Here is a 6,000-nt window from a genome sequence, read left to right on the forward strand (position 1 = left end):
TACCGCAAACAAATCATTCAGTGTTATGTGAAAGAGGAATGCACAGTAATATGGTGTGTGTGTGTGTGTGTGTGTGTGTGTGTGTGTGTGTGTGTGTGTGTGTGTGTGTGTGTGTGTGTGTGTGTGTGTGTGTGTGTGTGCGTGCGTGCGTGCGTGAGTGCGTGCGTGAGTGCGTGCGTGCGTGCTCTCTAGAAATGGTAATCATAATTAAGTCCATGGTGAGAATAATGTGTTTGTCCTCACCTTGTTGGGACCTGAGGGGAGAGCCTTAATTGCTATTATGTGGTGAACAAGCCCATGTCCTGCTACCATGCTTGCCTATGGTGCCATGCAGAACCACTGTGGGTTGGAAATATTGGATTTCCAAGAGACGCATTGTGGCGTCACTCAAATACTCATATGAAATTGCTTTTCATTGATTCTCAAATACCTTTATGCCACTCCATATTTCAGTACAATGCTGAGTAAATGCATTTTCTTTTTCTCACCATTACTGCTCTGACTATTACTCATTCAAAAATATTCATATTGAAACACAAACTCATAAACTGCACTTTTTCTGTGCCCTGAGTCAGATCCTCACAAAGGAAGTCATATTCTGGTAACTCTTTGGTCATTCAATGTAATGGTGTAAGCAGACAGAAAATGGTTGAATAGAGGGCGCCTGGGGAAATATCAGAGGCTGGGGGATGTCCAAGGATCCTTTGATTTATGCTTTCATTACGACATCCACTAGAAAAGATCCCAGTGTGCTCCTCTGCTCGACTCCCGACATCGCTGTGAATCACAACCCCGATTAACATCACTCAGAACACACATCATGCTATTGCAAAAGTAGGCCGACTGTAGCCAAGAACAACGTTATGCCGCTGTTGCTTACTCTGGAGTGATATTACCTTCATATTACTAGTCTTTGTGGACTCTGTGGAAAAAGTAAATGAGCTTGAAACAGATTGTTAACAGATTTAAATTGCAAATGATAATCGTAAATCATAAGATAGACTTGTTTAGGCAAACAAACAGAGTTTGTGTGAATTTGCTTGTCAAGTTTATCTGTATCATAGCTCAAAGTCAGAGGAAAACTATGAGGACTTATGTAACCCAACAAATGTAAAGTCATACTCATATCTGACAGCTACAGTAGGTTGCATTTCCCTCTCCTATAAAACAATCACTAGTGATGATATGAAAATACAGAAAGAACCAGCCGGGCAAACCAAAATATCATTGCATTTCATTCCTATATATAAACACAGTCATCACTTACTTTCAGGCATGGAAAGTGAGGAAGAACGAATAATACATTTGAAAGAGACAGAACACGAGGGGTGGATATCACAGGTATTCATGTTGAGAGCTATTAGTTTCTTATTGAGCAATGTATCAGAGTGGTTTCCACAGATAGCTTTATCACATGGCTCTGATATATCAAGCTATTACGTGGATCTCTTCCCTCCTGCTGTCCAATTCCTACAGAAATCACGATGTGCCAAATGTCAGACAAAATGCCCCAGCTGGACATTCCAGATAATGCCTTCGGCTACTATCCAAGCCTGTTCTCTGAGTCAACGCAGAATAGTTTCTAAGGTTCTATTGAAAGTGACCTACGGCATTTTCTGGATCAGGGCCCACTTGAAAATCTCAAAAGTGTTAGTGGTCAGATGGGGGGGGGGGGGGGGGGGGGGGGGGAGTTAATTTTCAGAACATATTTATTTGAATGATCAATCATTTGATTTGAATGAGGACCACAATGTAAATTTGAATAACCTGACTTGTTTTTGAGGTTCATGCATATCACCTGTCATAGTGGTCCAACTTACTAGTCAACAACAGGATATGCATGTCTCAATAGAAGGGCAGGTACAACTACAACCACCACAGTTGTGTTAGCTATATTGCATTAACATATTCTACCATACAGATGGTCAAATTAAATCCTATTCACAAAAAATGTAATTAAGGATTGCATTAATGCTGTCATGCACCAAAAATCTACAAGCTCACAATGCGTTGTGCTGCAACATGTCATATTATATTGAAGAACACATTCTTAATTGAATCTTAATAAAGTATTAACCCTAGAACACTAAACATATTTTTGTTACACCATCACTAAACACGGGTATATTTTACCCATATTTCATCATGACTTCACAAAAAAATCTGACCAGTCTGAACTTGAAGTGGTGCAACAGCACCCCCTATTGGTACTGTACTCTAAACATCGGGACATAGTCACATAGGTTAGGACATAGTCACATAGGTGTTCCTTGGAGTGGTTGCACCACTCAAAAAACTAAAAATAGATATCATGGGGGGCCCTATCATAGGGGCAAAATCGTTGAAAAACGTGAGAATGGTCCAGTGAAGGAAAAAAAAATATATAAAAAAGTCCATTGTGGGCGTATGGGATTTTTGTCTATAACACTACCACTAAACACGGGTGAAATTCACCCGAACACCTGCCTGTAGAACAAAACAGGGAAACAAACCTACCTTCTATGATGTCACTGAGCATAATGAAGGTACTGAAAGACCCACCCACCTCAGACATCAGCAACATTATGAAAACACTTATAATTCAGAATAATAACACTTTGCAGCTGCCTGGGTGGACCTCTGCCAGAGTTCATTTCCCACCAGGTCCACCCAAGCTTAAAATGTATGCATGCCCATTTGTAAAGCACTGTGGACGAACACCTCCACCATATGGTGTATATTATTTTAATGAGCATTTAGCCCGCACCTACATTGTAAAACTAATTCCCCCTTTGTGAGCTAACAAGTACACAGACCACTTCTTGAAGAGGAATGGTGCTGGAGGGAGAAGTAATGGAGGAGGCATGTAGCCTACAGAGTGCTGCCATGTTCATATATCCTCCAGGATCCTCTTCATGCAGTGAGTCATGATGTCCTCAAGACGGGCATGTCTCTGACACAAGGTCACTATGGCGTTCCTCCCTCTCGTTTAGCCCAGGGCGATGGGTCCCAGTCCACAGACAACCGAGGGCATCCAGAAGAATGTTTCATCATGACAGCTCCATCTGGACCGGGGCCTTCTAATGACCACAAAGGAAAGGATTCCCTCTCAAGGACTCGGGGGTTCTTCTTCTTAAACGCTGACCGTCTGCCTCGTCAGCCGCCGCTTTGTCCTCATTTCTTCACCTGATCGGAGGCATCGCTTAATCCTCTTCGTTCACGGGTGAGGAGGGCAGGTTTGGAGCTATATCACTCCTGAGGGTATAAATGGATTCTTAATGCATGTCTGTATGATGTACCAGATAGGATGCGTTTTCCTTGGCTGTGGGGTGTACGGCAGATGGCAGATGGCTGTGTGGGTGTTTGATTGAGATGTGTGACAACAGCATTGGTTACGGTGGAGCATTAGCTGGGTGTCCTTGGGCTTCCCGCGCTTCTCTCATCACTCTTAGGCTGCTGGCTGTCCCTGGACGCCGCGAGTGCCGCAGGGTGAGCTATTCTCTGGATGGCCCCTCTTGGCTCCATTATTTATGGTTCTGTCAATCCGACATCAGGTCGCTCCACCTGCGCATTTCGGCCCCACCGCGCACGACGTCTATCGAGCACGTTGGGGAAGGATAACAATGGTCGTGTTGAAGCACTGGACTCCTCCGTTATATTTCCGCTTGCCAGGGCTGGATGGTCAAACCAATTTATAGGATATAGTGTGTGCACTACACAGCCTTTGTGCTGGACGCTGACCTGGATGACTGCTGCAAGCACATGGCAACCAAATGGCACAAATCGCACTGCTTTACCGTTTCCGGCAAATGCAGCATATTGTACTCAGTCCACATACTGTCGGCCCATGCAGCAATGAAAGGCCCATGTGAGAAGCAGTCCACATACTGTATAGGCCCATATGCAGCAATGGAAGAAGCACTGGGAACAGAATGATACGAAACCAAAGGGAAACGGGCCATGAGCAAGAGGTTGATGTGACTAATGGATAGTGATCTGGCACACCCGAGGCATTTGACAGACGCTGGTCTTGAGTTTGACTGATGGCCCCGGCCTGCTCATCTGTCAGTCAGACACTGACAGGCCTGCAGCGGCCTGACTCCACAGGGGTTCAGCCTTGACCTGGAAGAGGGGGTGGGGGTCTTATTGTATGGTACTCTCTGTACAACAGTGATCCTATTATAGTATATTCATTTCCACTCACAGAAGTCAGCGAGAGGAAAGATGGGACAGAGTTGAGTTGAAAGCCTTCTAATTCTAATCTGCAAGGGTGTATGAAATGGGTAAATAATATGTCTTCTGTTTCAGAGAAACACAGCATCTCACATAAGGAATTAAACAGACAGGTAATTTAACAAGCACAAGCACAGTACAAACAAAAGTGACATTCTGAATTCCGCTAATATATTCACATTGTGAATGTATTCTGTGAAAATAACACTGCATTGTGTATGTATTTACATGATGAATCATGTCATTATCAGTTGTGAAGCTTCTGCACAATTACAATCCGCACCAGTCAAGACACAGCAGGCGGTAGCCGGTATGCAAATAAGTCAAGGAGCATTAATCAATATTTTCCCCCACTAAGTGAAGTGATAACTATTACACTATTTCAGGGACAGCAGCATTTGAATAAATACTTGATTACATGGGAATGGAATTCACTAATGTTTGACAAGAAAAATCCATCACAGTGGTGGTTAATGCAAATGGCATTTGCCGTTCTATTAATGAGTGATGCCTCGTTGCCTGCGGTGTCAATAAGCCATTCACAAACACAAGAGCACAACCACACATGCCTGCACCTGTGTGAACATGCACCTGTTGCCATACAGGCCTACTGTACTGGAAAGACACAGGAGTGGGCTTTAAACAAGCACTTCCTTTGCATTTACTTTACAGTCACATTATATGCAGTGTACATCAAAACACATATCAGACAGTGTACATGATTACAACCCCTCATACAGTAAATGGTAAATGGTGCATTTATATAGCGCCTTTATCCAAGGCGCTTTACATAGATTGTGCATTACATTCACCCATTCACACACACATTCATACGCCGATGGCGGCGGAAACCATGCAAGGCACCAATCAGCACATCAGGAGCAATTAGGGGTTAAGCGTCTTGCTCAAGGACACTTCGACACTAACTCTGGGGGAGCCCGGGTTCGAACTGGCAACCGCATCAAAGCCACTCTACCCCTGAGCCACCGCCGCCCCGCCACCACCGCCGTACAGTACAATATAGGCCTACAGTACCTGGCATATAACGATACCAAGAACTCACATATAGCTTGTGAAGTCCACTCTTTTTGTGGAGATGCATTCTGCTTGATTCAGGGATTAAAGCAGAAACTAATTGCATGACTGAAAATGTTTACCAATCTGTGATTTGTATGAAAAAGAGTACTCAACACTACTGCTGTGTCAGTGCTGTGTTTCCGAAACAATATGTGCCACCAGCACATCAAGATCAAAGATGATATCCAAATGTGAATCCAGCCTGTGACAGATGTGGCCAGTCGCCGGCCACTCTAGCTCATATGTTCTGGCACTGCACTAAACTGACAGCAGTTCTAGGAGTCAAAAGGCCTGGGGTCTACTTTCCAATATAACATGGTAAAATATGTGACTACTGGCTCGCAGACTGATACTGTTGAATTGGAAGCAAGCACAGGTTCCGACTCACACTACACTTCTGAAAGATGTTATGCACACAATTTGCAATTGGAAAAGATAAAGAGATGAGAGGGAGTGAAGATAGATTTTACCAGACTTGGCAACCCTTCATTGACTATTTCAACAGGTGCACGCTAACCCCTCCTACACAATAGATAACATAATCGAAAATTGGAAAACCCTAACCCAGAAATGACAGAGTTACCGTGTGCCGGTCCCTCTACTGTACCCTCTACTGTACTGTACTGTCACTGTAATGTACTGGCACCCCCGAAAGCATCATATATACAGTTAATACGTACATGTGTGTTTGTGTGTGTGTTAGGTTGCGCA

The sequence above is a fragment of the Protomyctophum parallelum genome, assembly GCF_964188405.1.
Source record: "Protomyctophum parallelum genome assembly, chromosome: 14".
NCBI lineage: Eukaryota > Metazoa > Chordata > Actinopteri > Myctophiformes > Myctophidae > Protomyctophum > Protomyctophum parallelum.